The 20,040-nt window shown below is 41.2% G+C and overlaps 1 long non-coding RNA gene across 1 annotated transcript; it reads left to right on the forward strand.

Moving 5' to 3' along the window:
- The first annotated feature begins 12,730 nt into the window (after positions 1-12,730).
- LOC138513109 (uncharacterized) lies at positions 12,731-15,700 on the forward strand. Its single transcript, XR_011281709.1, has 3 exons — positions 12,731-13,057; positions 13,158-13,250; positions 15,155-15,700. It is a non-coding gene; the product is annotated as an uncharacterized lncRNA (long non-coding RNA).
- Positions 15,701-20,040: the final 4,340 nt, after the last annotated feature.

Genomic DNA, 20,040 nt, shown 5'->3' on the forward strand with positions numbered 1-20,040 from the left:
TAAACCCATCCTGGTCAGGTGAAAGAGATTAGCCGCCTACTGCAGGGGTTGTTTCCTACTCCCATTACTGATGCACAGTGACGTGTGTATGTTTTTCCATACCCCTACTGCTACCACATCCTCTGCTGGGGCGGTCTTGGACACTCCCCTGGGGGTGGAGGGAAGGCCTTGGAGGGTGGGGTGATAATAAACATGTTACATGGGCTTAACCAATAACCATTAATTAGTATTTTCATTAATAGACAACTGATACTACAATTCGAGGAATAGAAATGGCGTTAGAACTATCGCAGGATAACCTATGCCACTTAAGACGATATCATGCTTCATGTCTTATGACTATTCTGCAACAGCAAGTATGAGATATTAACCTTATTAGGAATGTAAGAATGAAGTGTGCTTGTATGTGTGTCCATTATATCTATGGTTGAGGACTAGGCTTCCTTCTGCCACTCTGGATATTGAATGGGGGAGTGGTGTGTGTTGCAGATTCACCGGGGTGGAGGAGTGGAAATAAATTCAGTGGGTGATCTTGGCCTTCCCAATTAGCTTCCTGATTCCAAATCTGTAAGCATATTTTCTCGTCCATTCTGGTTTATCATCTGTTGGGAATGAGTGATTATGGGAGACAAATTGTCCAACCTTTTTCCTAGAGTAGGTGTCCTGGCTGGGTAACTTAGGGAATCCACAGTCTACCTTCTCCAATGCCAGTGAAGAGGGAAAATCGAGACCAAATCCATGGCCCCTCACCTCAAGCGCATACATAAAAGAACAGCAGGAAGAACAAGGAGCACACTTATCATTTGAACCAGGCCCCAGCGCACACATGGGCGACAAATATGCTGAAACACACCCACTTCACCAACAGTGCAACTTCTATGCTACATTAGAATCAATGCTGCAATATCAGAATCTACAAACACAAAAATCCCTGTTTAAAGGCTTGCAAATGCCTATATGAATTAACATGGTCTAAATGCACAGTGTAAAGCTATGTTTCAGGAAAATTACAGCTAAGTTCATTTCACTCACTGAACACTGGCTGCGGGAGCCTTATCAACATTCCTCGCAAAACATTCGAACTGCCAAGGCCGCAAGTTCAAGATAAAATTGCTTTCTGCAGACAGACATTTTTTAATTATCCACAAATGCGAATAAATCACGGCAACCCAGTGTGCTTTTTTTTCTTTCTGGGAAAGAAAGACATTTTCTCAAGGACACGCACAACATTGAAACATAACTTGTAACAAGCCAGAGCCCAGGTGCGAACTGCTTGTTCAGCTAAAAGTTATGGGAACAAAGTCACATTGCAACAAGATTAGAATTAGGTAATGGGGGCTGGCACAGCTAAATCAACCCACTGACGCAGGAGGTTAATATCCAATTATCAGGCTCTCTATAAGGGCTACATATGTAACCCACCACTTTGCAGCCAATAACAGGAGGAGATAGGTTTCTGGGAGCTGATCCAATTCTGTGAGGTCAGCCTGCAGTGTGATTATAAAACTTACTTGCAAGACAGCTCCGGGGGAGACGGCGCCTGAACTTGCGATGTGCACGATGCTCTGTGTTTTTTTCTTTTTTGCTGCCCAGAAATAAATGCAGTTTGAAACATGCTGCTGCCTGCTTGGGACTCTGTTGCATTTCTGGGGGCCATATGGGAGGTGTTGGGGCCTCCCATAGCTGGTGAGGGTATGGCTGCTGGCCCCCCACTGCCCTGGGGGGGGGATCCAGCTTCTCCCCGACAAGTTGGTGCCCTCTGTGAGGCTCATTGCTCATTGTAACATGGGTAAATGAGCTCTGCTGTGGACTGAGCTCCCTGCCGCCGACTCAAGGAAGCTGTGGGACCCTCGCCTGCACCTGAAGACCACCGGAAAACGCGTAACCGGCTAAAGGCTTCGGGGGCCACTTGGAAATACCCCGCTTGAGGGCGGGTGAGAGCCCTGCAGGAGAAGGGGTCCGGTGAAGCGCATTGAGGGGGTGTCCAGCAGCGGTGCAACTGCCAGTGCAGCATAGGAAAATGTAAGTCAACCAGCAACATGGGCTTTGAGGGGGGAAATGTTTAAAGTATTATGATGCATTGTTGATCAGTATGTTGCAGAAATGTTAAGTTTTTTTTTGTTTTTGTTTTTTGGGTAGAAACTGAGGGAGGGATTGTAAATTGGGTGGTGGGTGATTGTACATTGTCACAAAATTCAGCGCATTGGTAGTGATCGGCACGTGAATTGTAGTTGGGACTGGGGTGGTGGCAGGGGTCCCTTCTTGTGTTTTTGAGCATATTGGTTGGGGTAGTGACTCCCTACACATAGAACAGGAGTGCCGCGCTGATTGGTCTAGAACAGGAGAGCCGCGCTGATTGGTCTGGATGGTGATTTCATGTACGGGGGTCTGGATTTCCTATGAATTGACGTTATAGATCAATGAGTAGATGAGGTTCCCTGCTAATTGAGCGTTTAGTTCAGTGAGTGGAAGATAGTTGGCTGGTTAAGGTCCCCTGGTGAGGAGCGTATCACACACTAGGCGACGCAGTGGGTGCAGTCCAATTATAAGAGTTTTATTGTGGTTTACCTTGTTCCAGTTGAGACAGGAAGACAGCTGTGGGGATTGTGGGGTTTTATTTTGGGATTTTTTGTGGGGTTGGGAGAAATGGGTTATTGTTCTGTGTATGCACATTTGTCTTTTCATTTGCATTGTGTTTTTAGTTTGGTGACGTCACCTTCAGATTGATGCATAAGGACACAAAGTTTTGATGGTGAGGAGATAAGGGTGTGGTTTTGGATTTGGAGAATAGGTGACCAAGAGGCGGTGTGTGAAAGACACATGCGCAAGATTGTGGGGGTGTGCCGGAGAAGGCAATGGTTTGGTGAAGATGGGTTGCACGTGGAGTGCACTGGCTAAGGTGCGGAGCCAAGAAGGCTCACAGAAGTTGAAAAATTTTTCAATTATCTTCTAACTTTTGCTCCCTGAACAGCGGACTATCGAAATTTTCGAATTGAATAGAGGTAAAATGTATCACACAATACAGAAAGGACTCCCCTTCACTTGTTGTGTAGCACACAGCTTCCATGCTGAAATAAGTCAGTAAAACATAGTGTGCAAAGATTCAAAAGTACTGAAGGTAAATTAAAAAGACCATGGCTGCTCATAGGCGGCTTCTCCAGAAGCGTGCAGCAATCGCTAAGGACACACATACACAGCACTTACACGGGAATAGCTTTAAAAGCACATGGCTACAGTTGAACTGTGTGCACGAAGGAAAGGGAAAATGCGAGGGGTCAGCTGATGCTGAACCAGCACGAGCAGAGGGAAGAGGGGACTCACCCTTCTGAACCTCCGGGAGTGTAATATTTGATGACACAGGGGCAGAGAAAGGCAGATTAGGGCAAGTAGGCACAAAATATATCATTAAAGTATGCAATGGGAGGGGCAGTTAAAAACAGCTTCAACACACACGCACAAGAATGACAATAGCAGTGTCAACAATCACCACAATATGCACCGCCCATGTGGGGAGGATACATGGGGTAGGATGGGATCATTTCAGCAGACACCACAAGCACCAACGCAGGTACTGTTACCACTACATGTACAGACACAACAAATGACAGCACCACTACCCCAGGACTGACTAGAATAACAACACAGCACCACTACCCCAGGACTGACTAGAATAACAACACAGGGGCACTGCACAGCAGCCAGCACCCATACAGAACACTGACACAATAGCAATGGTACCGGTTACATGACTGGGTGGGGTCTTCCTGATGGGGAACAAATCTTTCAAAGGACATAGATTGACATTTTACCGCTAATAGGACAGCCCAAGACAAACTTGATTTGACTCACTGTGCCACACACACTCATGCTCCACCTCCCCAACAGAGCGGGCGAGGCGCGCGCCGACACACACACTCACGCACACTCAATAATGCAGAGGACAATTGCATAGGGGTGGTGATAGGTATCAAAACATTTTCTTTTCTGGGTGACAGTGGGGCGACTAGGCCATGCAATAGGGAAAAGAGATTTGTGACATCATGAGCGATGTGGATATGACCACCTTATTAACAGAGAAATGCATAACTTGTTAAACACCAGGCATACACATGTTGAAAGTAAGGAAGATTGTTTAAGAATAATGGGGGTGCACGGTACAGAGGGGGGTGCATAATGATAGCGCATCACAAGAGAGTACATTTAGCTACATTTTGAGCACACATCTTTCAGTGAGGAGACTGGGCTCATGAATACACGATTAACACAGAACAATTAAATGAGACACACAAGGTGGAAGAAGGTGCACTTGAGGGGGGAGGCCTACATTTCATTGACAGTTCACCACAGGAGGAGAGAAATAGGGGTAAAGGGTGGATGATCCATGTTCCCAACAGAATTAATTTGGCGACAAAATAACAGTGCAAGTGGTACTGCCACTAGCGCTTTTGAAAATAACACTGGCACAAATGCATTAGCCAACACACATAGGGAAAGAGGTCATTGCTGCACGAACTGGAGCATAATGGTTGATTTAAAATTTGAGAGCAGATATTGGGGGGAGAAATATATATTGTTTAAATGTAACAGTAATTAGAAATATATATTGTTTAAATGTAACAGTAATTACAGTAGTGGAGTAATAAAATACTAGACTAAATGAGTAATTAACAGAGTAGGTAAGCTTTAAAAAGTGGACATGGGGTGGGATAGAGAGAATGGGAGTAAAGTGGTAGCGGATTTCATTAGTACCAGCTTAAAGTGCCTGCAGTTCACTGCGAGGCACGGCCTGAGAAGTGAGAGAGGAGCCATAGAAAAAAAAAAGATTTAAAAACTCTGCGATTATCTTAACTAAGTAACATGGTGCACTTAATTTAGAAACACAGCCACCCTATATGAAAAATTTACCACCCTGATGTTTCCCTATTTAGCCTGTCAGTGCCTGATGCCCCACGGGACAAAGGCACGCACTATAAATAGCTTACAACAAAAGCACAGTAAATACAAAGATCCAAAGGCCCATTTGTACACTAGCACCCAAATTGCATATATATGATCCAAGTGTGTAATGAGTATCTTCACATAAATTAAGTGCCTACCCATTTTCTGGGTACATTTCGAATTGTGTAACAATTTACAGTCAGACCGCCATTGAACGCCACCAGGTGGTGACAGGATGGTGCATAGGTGTACCATTGGCTCCTCCCACTAGGACACTGAATAGTGTGAGAGTAGTGCAGAGAGATTAGGTCAAGAAATTGAAGAATATGTAAATTCTCAGGTCTCAAGCGCTTCCATTTCATTTCTCGCCAGATACAAAGGACCCAGGGCAGGCCTGAAGACAACGAACAACCAACACCCAATGGCTATGGACTACAGTGGGACATTTTCCCCTCCTGACAGACTTTGTTAGAAGTGTAAGGCGTCAAGCCCTACAAAGCGGTGGCCACCCTGGCAACGAGGGAGCAACGATCAACAGGGCCAACGCAAGAGATTTTCATGAACTGCAAAATAGCACGAACACTCCCGAGTTAGGGAAACATGGCCATCCCATGGTCCAACGCACACTAGCAACTAGAATAGGGACTGACACACGCATTTGCAAAGTTTAATTGAGTTTCATATTACATTTTGTGCACCTACAGCTGTAACACTGTTTTGTTTCTTCTCTTTTTCCCGCACATGCAGGTTGTTGCGTATGTATGCTGTTAGAAATATGTAGGAAATTTCCTTAATGTTATCTTCCATTAGAAACTGTGAGGCCTACTGATTAAAACATCGTGAAGCATTCCCCACTCAATTGCCCACCCTATCAAGAACCTCAGACCCCTTAGAGCATGTTTCCCTGAAGTATATTTCCTTGCTTCCATTGAATAAACAGCCCAAGATTTTCCCTACCCATATTGAGAAATTTTGAAAACACGAAATGTCCAGGGGGAGGTTTGATTTTTGCCCTTAGTGATTGTTTAGTTCGCGGAGCTTGAGGTTACTAACAAGTACTAACGTATTAACGCTTTTCTTGCGATTTTCAGGCGGGCAACTTTATCATCTCATCAGCTGCAAGGACCCAGCAGCGTAAGAGGTTATGGGCACGCAAATAAGGACTTTTTACCTTCACGATGGGACTATTAATGATGAACGAAACTATGGGGGTGGTACTTTGAAAATTAGTTGTAATAGTGAGCATTACCGCTGTATCCCCTGCTAACATTCCCTAACCTAAGCAGGAAGAGTTACGGCATCAGTGGGTAAGGAAAAGCTGCTGCTAAAGTAAGGAGAGTTAAAGGCAGACACAAGGGGAGTAAAACACACACATAACACACATATCAGAAGTGACCAACAACATGCACACATGTACAAAATTGGTAGGGACACCACTGGAGAGAGCTGTCCTGACTGTTCTTTAACATATGCCGGAAGAGAATTGATTACAACAGAAATTACTACAGCAGAGCACGACGCCCATGTATGACAAGGTGCGAAGAAGATTGCAAGGGAAGACAGCAACATTGAAAATAAATAAATAAATAAATAAATAAATAATAAAAGAAGAAAGAAAAACAAAAAGAGAGAAGAAAAAAATAAAATGAAAAAGACAAAAATATGATAAGTGCCTAACAGAGTGGGAGAAAAGAGCAAAGATGGTCACTGAAGAAGGACGTATACTGTTAAGGTACCAACGTTATGTTACCAGCACAACAATGACAAGAAGTGGACAATCATGCTGGATGAGAGAAGGTTGAGAGAAGTTGCGAGATGAGAGCAGGAACATCACTGCTTATGGACTACTATTGAGCACATGCATCCAAAGATCAAGAGAAACTACCACTGAACTGGGGAGGAGAGTGTTCATTGGTGCGCATCAGCATGCCCTTGTTGGTGATGACCAAGGAAGATGTGAAGAGTGACACATTAACAAAGATGGAAAACAACAGAAGAAGAGAAACAGACAGAGAAGTAAAAAGAGGGGGGAATTACTTCTCGAGCAAGAAAGAAGAATGAGTGGGTGCAGTACCAGCATACCAAAGAATGATCAGCAAAAAATGCATCTGAAAAAAGAAAGCAAAGAACTAGCTAGTGCTTGCATGGTAATGGATGACATCATGACTGCCTGGTTGCTTGAAGGTGATAACGGAAGGACGAGTACCGAGCACAGCACCATTGTGCAAGATAGAGATACATTGCAAGAGAACAACAGAAGAAGACATCGGAATTCAAATAAGAGAGATGGTGAAAGGAAGAGCCGGACTAAGATAGTGGTGCGCAACATGGTTCCAGCAGTAATAAAGGTTGCCACTCCCTGTGATCAGAGGAAGTACGAAGGGAAGTGAGTGTGGTGGAACACAAAAGGAGAACACTCCTATATGTACTGTTCATCAACAACAATGCAGAAAATTATGGACACTTCAAGGAATTGACAAAGATATGCAGACCGGAAGGAGGTGAATGTTGCTTGGTGGTGTGGTCGACAAAGTCGACCAGAGGGGGGACTGAAGAGGGAAAATCGAGACCAAATCCATGGCCCCTCACCCCAAGCGCATACATAAAAGAACAGCAGGAAGAACAAGGAGCGCACTTATCATTTGAACCAGGCCCCAGCGCACCCATGGGTGACAAATATGCTGAAACACACCCACTTCACCAACAGTGCAACTTCTATGCTACATTAGAATCAATGCTGCAATATCAGAATCTACAAACACAAAAATCCCGGTTTAAAGGCTTGCAAATGCCTATATGAATTAACATGGTCTAAATGCACAGTGTAAAGCTATGTTTCAGGAAAATTACAGCTAAGTTCATTTCACTCACTGAACACTGGCTGCGGGAGCCTTATCAACATTCCTCGCAAAACATTCGAACTGCCAAGGCCGGCATACCAGTGTGGGTGGCAGCGGCAGCCCCCCAGCTCCCAGGGTCGTCCTTGTCCCATTTGTAACCCTTAAGCATGAGAATTGGTAATGAGCTTGATGATTTAGGCCAAGCTCCTGAGCGTAATGTTCATATATTAGCACCATAAAGTACTTATCTGTTGCCATGAAAGATTCAAAAATATAATTATAGCCAAATTAAGCGGTTGCAGTCTTTCTGAAACTTGTTTACAGTTTGTTACATTATAATCTATATACTGTATACTATATATGTAACTACATTATATTTTGTGGGGAGTGTTGCTTTTAATTCAATATGATGTCGGGAAGTACAGTTTGTTGTCAAGTGGCTTTTACATTTTTTATATTAACTAAATATATATTGTAGGAAATACAAAACAGAAATGTAACTTCTGTTCACGAAGAGAGTAAACTGAGCAATGTGGTGTTAAAGTCAACTGAGGATGCAGTAGGAAATAGACCAACTTTAATTGCTCAAACTTCAAAAAATAAGTAAGACATTTAATAAATCAGAATTCCTATTAATGTAAGTAGTGTAAATATTTTCATTAGGTGACTTTTGAGAGCAAATTAAAGTGTACTATATGATATATTTTAGAATCACAAAAGGTTTTCGAAAATGTAATGTGCATCAAGTGATGTTATGTTAATTAGCTTTCATACTGTGCACCTCACCACCTTAGGGTCTTAAAGTATTGCAACCTTGTCAGTGTGAATGAACTATGTCACCGCCCAGGGCGCAAAGCAGACCGTGGTCTGTGGAGTGAGAAGGAAATGAGGATACAGGCAAGAAGGAATTGGAAACAGTGGGGTAAAGTCGATGATAAACCATAAGACAAAGGTGACAAAGGGAAGGGAGGATAACATGGGCAATGGCTGGAAGCACTAGCTGGGATGCATGTACCATAGGATGGGTTTAGATCGATATGGAGATGAAAAAAAGTAAGGAACTATCCATAATGGTCAAATCCTGATGTGAAATACATTGTTAGCTACCGAAGGTAACCTTGGTAGAGAGGTTGCATTGCATGTAATGTTATCCAACATGCTGTTGTTCAAGGTTTATACTACTATGGTGCATTTTCACAGGTGCTTGATGTACAAATGTTATCCTTTGTAATACCATTGCTAAATACCATGTAAAATACATTTGGAATTGACTTCAAATGTTGCACATTATACCAGTAATGGTTGATGGTTAACTTATATTTTTCTATGTATTTCCATGTGTAGGTCATTGTACCCCAAAGAACAAACACTTCAGTGGATTGAATGCGAGAAGTGCAAAAAGTGGTTGCATTTGGACTGTACAGATTTAGCAGTAACTGCGAATATTTTGGACATGAAATTTCACTGTGGTTGTCACAAAAAATTTCCATTACCATTGGAGAGGTTAATATTGCGGTATAATATTATATTGTGTAAACATATATATATATATATATATTGATGTATCAAAATGGTGATGTTTGTTGATATTTATATGGCCCATTTCTGAGGTGTTGCAAACAGATATGGATAAAGGAAAGAAGACCCATTTTTTCATTATCCGTTCGATCACAACATAATCTTTGTGGTGTATACATATGTATATATTGTACAAGAATGTCTAAAATAATGAGCTGAAAATAATGTGGGTGCTACAGCTTGAATAGTTTAGTAAAGAGAGAAGATGCAGGCAGGACACAAATTGATCACAAACCTTAATTAAAACTGAAGTACAGGTAATTGACCTGTTTAGTCTTGGTAAACCAAACAGTAAGCAATTACAAACAAAACTGCAATTGCGGATAATGGAATACTTTTAAAGTATGGCACGGTTAACAGTGCCATGTCATGCATTAATAATGACACGTTTTCTATCCTGTGCTTTGTCAGAAATGGAATTACAAAAGATGAAGACATTTGAACAGAAGAGCTACTAAGTTATTTTTTATAAAGTAGTTACACCATAAGTTGAATTCAGTTCTTATTTGGCACTTTATGCTTTGCAGTGCTGCGAAGACAAGTGTCACTCACCGGGTGGTAATCCTGGTGATACTGCAGAACCTGGCCCGTGACTTGATAGTAGAGCCCTTAGTTAGACCTAAAACAAGGGCCTCCTCTCTGTTGAGGGAAAATAACTCTTTTTAGCAATATGTCCCAAGACTGTTCAGAACAGACAGTGAAGGAGACCGATCGCTCAAAAGAGCGGGAACACACACCGCTATAGACACCGGCTGTAAAGGAAACAACAAGGTTTTGCTATCAGGTAATGATAATGGGTAAAACAGAGATATATCACAAATAATACCTGCACTAAATAGCAGCTAAATCTTCTATGTAACCTGACCCTGGGGACAGAGATAACAATGAGAAAGTGGTAAGCTCAAGTAAACAGAACAGGGTCAATGAATGTCTGGTAACTAGGAATGAGCCTATAGTCTTACCGTGTGAAAGGCGTATGAAGAATTTAAGAAGGATATGAGAAAGTCCACAACGACTGGTGCAAAACAACAAATAGGTAAGGTTAGTAAGGGGACTAACCCTGACGGCACGCGGATCACACTAGAGTCGGGGTGGTGCACGTCCCTGCAGAGCGTTCTCGTGCACGAGGAAAAGGTAAGTATCAGGCGGGTAAGAGAACACAACCAGACTTGTAGGTGACAAGGATAACAGTAAAGTAAAGTGTAAACACGGAAAGAAAGTATGAGGTTACCCAGGTAAAGAAATACTTGCGATGTGGCAGAAACCGCAGCAGAGAAGGAATGTCCAAAGCCAATCCGTTTAACAACTCAGGTCCGGTACACAGGAAGGAGAGACCAGTGACAAATACAGATTCAAGGAGAGTAGTCCATGGGCAGGCTGAAGGTCCGGTACACAGGAAGGAGAGACCGGTGACAAATGCAGATTCGAGGAGAGTAGTCCGTAGGCAGGCTGAAGGTTCGGTACACAGGAAGACTGATTATAACAAGGAAGTACAAAAGGTGAGAAAAGGACTACCGCGGTTATGGAACAACCGGGAACTTGTAAAGAAGGAGGAACCAGTTACGGAATCCTCAATAGCAGGCAAAGTTTACTACAAGGAAACAAGGTTCTGAACAAAACCACTGTAATAACTTTGATAGGAAGCAAACTTCTGCATTACGTAGAACGTAAAATACGAGTCAATGCGAGGCTCCACGTTTGCCATTGGATGAAACAACCCGGAAGCGCAAGAATGATGGGAAACTTAGTTCTTCCACATTACAACGCATATTGCTGTAACCTCCAGCTTCTATGAAATGGGGCCGCAAAGCGCTGTATTCTGTGAGATAGAAATGTGCCATGTCTGGCTGAACGGCTCCGGACATGATAACGGGTAAGTGTTGATGTCCCAGGAGGTGATCCAGGAGGGGCCGGAGCTCCCCGTATCATAACAACAAGCTTGTTGGCCATGTGCTATTGTCCCAGCGCAGTTAAATTGTTTAGCATTGACATGGCATTGGTGGTACAAACTGATTCTAGTGCGATGTAACAAATAGTATGTAAATATTTTATTTAACCATTAAATGTGGATGATAATTCATGGTATTAGATCACCGTTTGTATGGATTACAAAGAGAGAAGAGAATTATTAAGAATAAAGTTCATAGTGAAATGTCTTTCGAACCCTGGACAAACTAATCTAAACATATATGGAATATGTACTTGCTTTAAAGCTTGTAGCTGGAATCTGATTATTGAAATGCATTTATCTATCACTATGAAATAAGAAATGTCTCAGAAATATATTGATTTGCAAATTCAAGTTTACAAGGCTAAAAGAAAAACTTGAAAATGAAGGCATAAAGAATTTACTGAACAAAGATGAAATAAAGGCATGTATAAAAGAATTGTCATATTCATTGCTTAAGTATTGGAATTGTTTGAAAAGTGTACTGTAAATGTTGATTAAAAGTAAAAATAAGATAGTTATTTTCTACATGCAAAGAAATGTACTTTACTGTTATAGTAGATTTTAATTATTTTAAAAAAGAATTAATCTCAATATGATAGCTGTATTTCACACTTCCTTGAACATTAATATTTTGGGAGGACAAGCAAAACAGTCAGTCCTCAATGTTTTCACAGCAATTACTTGGATCCAGTCTTTTCTTACTAATTGTTCTAAACAAATCAGTGTCGGTCCCTACTTATCTCAAGCGCATGCCATGAGATGTGATGTTTAACAGGGTTAAACCCTTTCTACCATCCACAAATTGATCTTTTACATGAAACTGAGGTATCCTTATTTAATAATGCAATAACCTTATTATGGTTGACTTAAAAGGGGGTGATGAAACCACCTGTCAAAATACTGACTAGTCTCTGTTATAGAGTGAAGCACTCTAACTCATTAAAGATCAATAAAAGCAAATCCAAAATGTTTGCGGAAAATGAAAAGCCTAAAAGTTGAAGAACCCTCTGCTGGACAACCTCCTTGGGTAACTTGCGAAAACAGAAATGTGTTGTTAAGAACCTAGGCATTTATATTGATTTTAAGCTACTTTAAAGAGTCAAACCTCATCAATAACTAAATTATGCTTCACGTTAATAGGAAACATCTGATATATCCTTCAGTTTCTATCTCTTTTTTCTCTCTCTCCAGTTAATGGTTATAAACTCCATCTGCTCTCATGTGGAATATGGAAACTCCTGCTACCTTGGGGTTCCCAAAATACGCTATCACTCTACTTCAGAGAGTGCAAAACAGAGCTGCAAGATTGATAACTAAACTTAATAAAGATGACCATGCCAATCAAGCGCCACATAATATTACACATGAACAAAATATGATTTTCTAATACATTGCAGTACAATTTGTATCGGAGGCTGTGAAATAATGAAATTGCTGGTTGTGAAAACCACAGTCTGTTTTGTTAATGAATGTTTATGAAGAATACAGGTATATTTAAATTGCAAACTGAGGTAGACCACCTCTTAATGTGATGACAAATGATGGGGGTGTAGACTGTGAATGATAACTGTTAACAAATGTGAAACCTAACCAAAATTCTATGTTCTTTTATCTTAAACAGGAACATGCATCTAATATTATCAAAGGTAGAAAGAAATCAAACCGAATGTTTCTCTTCTCAAATCCAACATATATGCCAAAATTAAAACAGGAACTGAAAATGAGGATGACTATATTCAGCGAAAGTGATGTGAGTAAAAAACGTTATTGTTTTGAAAAACCCTTTGTCTTGTAATTGTTAAAATAACCCCTAACTGAGAATTAGTTAAATGTACTATATTTTATTGTAGACAAGAAGTTTGATGGAAGCAATTAAAAAAGCTCTGACATTTTCATTGTCCTGTAGAAATACATCACTCATGGTCGATGTGTTAATACCAGAGGTAAGGTGATACATGAATGTAAAATAATTAACCACAGCTTTTTATTAAAAAACTGTCAAAGCTTTCTTAAAAAATGCCTAGGATGATTGGGGTGGTGCCGTGTGTGGGCAGTTACCTGCTGTATTGTTTTATCCCAACCGAGAGAGGAGTTGCCTCCCCCAATTCCATTCAGGTGCCTAGGAGAGCCTATTTCAGCTATTGAGTTACTGGTACCTGCCAAGACTGATAAACAATCATTTGGCATAGATAAGTTCCCTGTATTGATGTATGCCAGAAATGTAATGCTCATCTCCTTGACTCCATCAGTACTACGAAAACAATTCCATTTACATTTGATGGCCATGGACTGATGCTGAATTGTTCAAAAACAAAGTGCATGGTGTTTAGGCCACCAAGAAGCAAGTACGTGAAGCAAACCATTCAGATCGAGGGAAATACAATCAAACAGGTCAAATCCTTTGACTGTTTCTGCCTGAGGCTCACACACTGGAAAGTAGTTCAGCCAGACTGAGAAAGCTATTTTTAGGCAGATACAGCTAAACCATAAAAAGGGTTATGGGTGGCAGCCCTTAGGCCTGTAATTGATATCTATAAGCTCCCTTGGTGCAAGCATGTGAAAAACTGCTTAATTGAACTAGGCTGCCAGCAGCTTTGGACAAACTCACATAACATCATTCGGCAGGGATAGACTAACAATGACACATGAAATCCACCAGAAGACACAGGAGGATGTTATTGCCATGGGAGAGGGATTCCGCTCAATAGGTTTGTACTGGGACTCAAATTGTCCAATGGTTATGAACAGTATCTGGACTGACATGGTCCTGAGTTAGCAAGGGCGCTCTTGGTTAGATTTACATGTGAAAATGTACCACTAGCTTTGAGTACTCACTGCTGGGGATTGAAAATGACAGATGCATATCCTCAATGCACAAATATCAGAGAGGTAGGGTTGAAAGACTGGCTGCATAACGCTGCTATGTTCTAGGCCGCTTTGTTGATCTCAAGCCGCCCCTTTGCACTTTTGAGGGACATGTCCACCAACCACCCCACTGTGCTGACACCGACGACACACTCCCATCCACACCCATGCCATGCCGCCAACCTCCAAAGACAATTACCTGTTTTAAGCCAGCACTCCGTTGTGGACGCATGTCACACTCTTGTCGTCTGTGAGTCTTTTCATGGCATTGTTGTAAGTGTTGCACTTCCCCTAGCAGTCTGCAGGCCATATTCAGGTTATTTGTATGTTTACAATGTTTATTTATTTATTTATTTATTTATTTATTCAAATTTGTAGAGCGCACGTCAGCCCGGGGGCATCGTGGCGCTTGTTACAGACAATGTCTTAGTTACATAGGATACAATATTTGCATACAAATACAATATTTAAAGTAGACATGTACACATTAGCTATGCAGTATATTTACATGGAATCCTGAGGGTTTCATGTTATTTTGCAAGGAATGCGGTTTTCAGTTTCCTGCGAAAAATAGGGAGTGAGTTTTCGGCTCTGATGTTTGCAGGAAGAGCGTTCCAGGTCTTGGCTACAATGTAGGGGAAACCTAGACCTCCGGCTTTGGCTTTTTTGATGCTTGGGATGCAGAGCAGGTTGGAGTATTTCGTTGTGGTGGGACAGGAGGAGGATGGTTTGAAGATGGTTTCTGATAGATAGGACGGGGCGGAGAGGGAGAGGCATTTGTGAGTGAGTGTGAGGATTTTGAGAGTGATCCGCTCTTTGACCGGGAGCCATTGGGCTGAGTGCCTGGCATGGGTGATATGCTCTCTTCTTGGGATACTAAGAGCGGCCCGGAGAGCATTGTTCTGTGCTATCATGTTACACAATTGATGATCAGTTAAAGTGATAGTGACCGAAATGTGGCATTTTGTTTACTTTTTTGCAGATGACAATCAAAATTCTCCAAAAATGTGAAGGACTGAACCGCTATGAAGCTGAACGTATGCTGATCTGTGGATGCACTTTAATTTGTGGAGAAGACGAATAAAAAGAAAAGTAGTAAAAGAAGTTACTATTTATTATTGGTAGCACAGTTTAATTAGACCTTTGCAGGTCAAGTGGTGGTATGTAAACCATTGACTAAGCTGTGATGGTCATGCTCTGCTGAGATGACATTAATAAACGTGATATATATACATTCTACGTAATGTTTTTACGGTTCATTTGCACTATCATTGCACTATTATATTTGTTATATTTATTTAAATAATAATTATTGTACATTACATTGAGTTGTCATAAGATGTGAGAGTCATGCTCTCGTGAAAATAAATATTTAAAATTGGGGTGTCATGTATATAATGTATATATATACATATATATATATATACATATATAATTGTTAAATACAATGCTGTTATGGTTTGTTTGCACTATTATATTTGTTTTATTATCTATTTATGTATTTAAATAATAAATAATTTTACTTTAATTGAGTTGGTGCAGTTTGATATTCATTCATGTTTACTAGAAGTATACAGAAAATTGATTGTTGAAACGGCCAAGAAAACAGTAAACTAATCCACTGTAACAAGCGTTTATTGCGAGCATTTCAGTAAAAGATTAAAAATAAAAATGTTCTGCATTTTCAGTTGAGATTCTCATTTTAGATAAGTGATTAATGAGGTGGGGTAGCAACACTCGCTGCTGGGATCTACAGGTTGCCGGTTCGAATCCCAGAAAGGCCAATTTAAAGTTTCAACCTTCTGAGACAGACAAATGAGTAACAACTTTGGTTGGGTGATTTTGTATGCAAATATGTTATATGTGAAGCGGTTATAACACATCATTATTGTAAGTTTGAAAGCAGAGGCAGGCTTATGATAAAGTGAATAGAAATTAAGACAATGAATTAGAAAAATAAGCACACGATTAGCATCTAGATCAGCTAATATGCCATAAATTAATAACAATTACAAGGGCCACATTAATCTTAATATATGATTATTGTATGCAAGAAAAGATAATTTAGTAGGAACAAGGAAAGGTTTAAATTAGAGACGACCAGTTTAAAAAAAAAGTAATTAGAAATTAAACAGAAGGTTATAACAAGGAAACATGCTTTCAAATTAATAATACAACTGAGACTATGGTAAAGTGACCATTGTTATTATGAGATGGACATTTTAATAAGAAATGTACGCCTTTCATCCTGTGTACAATACATAACAGATTTCATTTAATACAATTTGGATGATGCTTAATTAAAATAAACATTTTTAAATATTGAAAAAGAATGAACTATGTAGTTGAAGACAACTGCAGAATGTTTGAAGGCCTCCTTTCTCTGCTTTACTCGCTGTCAGAGGATTCTACTTATACCCAGGCCATATTGTGTCATGCACAGGAGATAGACAGCTAGCAGCCGCAAGGTGACGTACAGGCTTTTTATTATTAAATTAAATGTATAACGTCTCTCAATGGTCGTGAGGCTATTTCTTCACTTGTTTAATGTCTTTGATTGATTCACGGTGCGTCACCCGTTCTCAACTCTCATGCTGGACTTCCTTTGCATCTTGTACTCGTGGTGGCCCTGAATCATGCTGTTTCCATCTTCATCTTGTATCCTGGCTTGCAACATTATGTGTTACTACTGACTTCTGCAATTGTATTCGCTCTCCTCTCTTACTTCTCCACTCTTTTTGACTGCTTACTCTCTGTTCTCTCCTCCCCTCCCCCTCCCTTTTCCTATCTCCTCCCCTCCTCCCCTTACTTTTTTCTATGCACTTACTCTATCAGAATTGTCCCTGGACCTACTATGATAGCAACCTCGTCTGTCGCTCCCCTATCCCCTTACTGTTGAAGCACTATCTGAAACATTGTCAGGCCTAGTACGATAGTCACTTGTTTTGTTCCTCCCCTCCCTTTCTGCACCCCTCTCCCTCACCTTTTGTTTTCCTCCGGCTCTACCAGAAATGGCGTCAGGCCTAGTACGGTAGTCGCCTGTTTGTTTCCATTTCCTTCCCACTCTCCCCCTCCCTTTCTTATCTATGTCTTAGCATTTGCACTATCTGAAATGTCGTCAGGCCAAGTACGATAGTTAATTTCACATCATTAATGTTCATGGCCTGTAAGAATGTCGTTGTATTTTACCTTGGTCCCTTCCTTGCCTTGAAGCGCTTTGAAACACATTGTGTATAGGCGCTATATAAATAAACTATCATATCATATCATATCATTTGAAGTCATTTAAACAGTACATTTGACATCAGCTAGTCCCGAGAGGGGTGACATGCTGTGGCATGCTGGAGTTCCAAGTGCTTCCAAACATTCAATTGCTGAAAGGTATGAAACATAAGACAAGAGACTAAGAGGTGAGATGCCTGAAGTAATTTTGAAGCAATGAAAACACTGATTTGAAGGAGATATAAGACATATCTAGGTGGCATGCCACGTTAGAATTGACGCTGAAAAGGGACTGTTGGGCCCTGCTGTTTGCATAGGTCATAAAAACTAGCACCAGCCAGTTTCAACATAAAGTATTGGTGTAACTGTAGAACTGCAGACTACAGTGCTTGAGGTTGAAAGTTCTAGGCAGCTGTCAGCAATCAAATTTTTTTTTTATTATTTGATTTATTAACATCACAAAAGCATTGTGAGGCTTTTAACTCACTTGTTTAATGTCTTAAAAGTCATTTAAAGAGTAAATTTGACATGAGCTAGTCCAGAGATTGGTGACTTGCTGTGGCATGCTGGAGTTCCAAGTGCTTCCAAACATTCAATTGCTGAAAGGTATGAAACATAAGACAAGAGACTAAGAGGTGAGATGCCTGAAGTAATTTTGAAGCAATGAAAACACTGATTTGAAGGAGATATAAGACATATCTAGGTGGCATGCCACGTTAGAATTGACACTGAAAAGGGACTGTTGGGCCCTGCTGTTTGAATAGGTCATAAGAACTAGCACCAGCATATAGACATTTCCTATATGAAGATTTGGTGCAACTGTAGAACTGCAGACTACAGTGCATGAGGTTGAAAGTTCTAGGCAGCTGTCAGAATCCACATTTTTTTTTAATTATTTGATTTATTAACATCGCAAAAGGATTGTGAGGCTTTTTACTCACTGTTTAATGTCTTAAAAGTCATTTAAACAGCAAATTTGACATCAGCTAGTACCGAGATTGGTGACATGCTGTGGCATGATAAGTACTTAAACTATGCATTTGCTGAAAGTGTTTCAATATAAAACAATCCCACAATGATTGAGAGGGTATTTTCCACTTGTACAATATGTTTGAACTCCTTAAAACTGCACATTTTCCATCAGCCAGTCCAGAGATTGGTGGCATGCTGTGGCACGCTGTGGCATGTGCCACATGTCACATTCGGCTCCTACCCCTTCTCTTATTTTGGCCGATAACGTTCCTTGTGTATCGTGCCTGCACCGTAACCCATTTCTATGTCTAATTCTTTTCCATCTCTTTTCATCAGTCCCAGTGAACTAGTTGTGCGTCATTTAAATAACCCTTTTCTATGTCTAATTCTTTTCTATCTTTTTTTCTATGTCTGTCCCTTTTATTCTTTCTCATGTATTTCTTCTGAGCAAGGGTTGGATACACTCCGGTGGAGTCGGAATCTGCAGCTGCCAAGACAAGCCTAGGCGTTGAAGACCACGATGGTAAAGGGCTCAGTATAAATGGAACTTAACCTAACATAGGATATGTGTGTCAACTCAGCCTCCCGTCTATCAGCTGCAAACATTGACGGATGGACCAGAGCGAGAAAGTGTTTTCATAAAAAGTCGCGAAGCATCGGAGCTTATTTAAAGTCAAACACAAGCAGACGCCTAACTACGACTCCATGCTGGTAGCCTGCATTCATTAACCCAATGCACGCCATCTCCTGCACCGAGCAACGGCCCTGCCTGACAACCCACAAGTGCCATTTTGAGTTTGCAACTGGCTCCCAGTCAGCGACGCAGCCACATCAACAGCCGTCTTCACCTTGTCACAGGCGCTGTCAGGCTTGTCCTTATCAATGACATGGCCCTAGGTATTTCACAGACTCGCACATCAAGTGGCAGTCGGCTCATGGTATACAAAGCCCGTAATTGTGTACCCTCAGCAGTGCTCCTGCTAAATTACTGTAGCATGATGTGTTTCGGCATCTCTCGGCCCCATTAAATGGCAGCTTGTAGTACTTTGGGTTTATTAGACGTTGTAAAACAGGATCAATTGTTGTTCTGGGCTGTGTTGGCATTGTGGTCATATAAATGGAAGTCGTGTACAGCACAGTGTTGCAGTGCACCCAGGGATCGCTTTATCCGGCGATGAGAGGGGAGAGCTTTCAAGGGTGCACTTATCAGATGTCTCGGTGACATTGAATAAATGCCTGTTTTTCTATAGCGACTTCCGCCCGTGGGTGCGTTTCCAAGCTCTGACAATTGACAGGACGTAAAGTGGGCGAATTCACTTAGAATACACACGACTCGGCTTTAAACGTAACACTTAATGACCCCTAAAACGGTGGACTTCGAGTAGTTAAGTGGCAACATGTCAGGAGGAAACTGTCCCATGCTTTGTGCGAATGCATCCCTCTGCACGCCAGTCCCGATTCTCAGCAGAGACGTGTGTGCAGCAGGAGAGACAGGCTGTAAGCATGAGGGACCAAGAGTCAGTCCCATGTATGTGTGAGTCTAGAGCGTGTTCCTGCAATGTGGAGCACTGGCTAGTGCCATCCTCTCATTCGCTAAAAGCAGAGTAGCCCTTTCCAGTGACCGGCCTTAATGGGTGAGTCAAAGCAATATGTATATTGCTGTACATTTCCCCT

Source organism: Ambystoma mexicanum, chromosome 12, assembly GCF_040938575.1.
Source record: "Ambystoma mexicanum isolate Mex_15411 chromosome 12, UKY_AmexF1_1, whole genome shotgun sequence".
NCBI classification, from domain to species: domain Eukaryota; kingdom Metazoa; phylum Chordata; class Amphibia; order Caudata; family Ambystomatidae; genus Ambystoma; species Ambystoma mexicanum.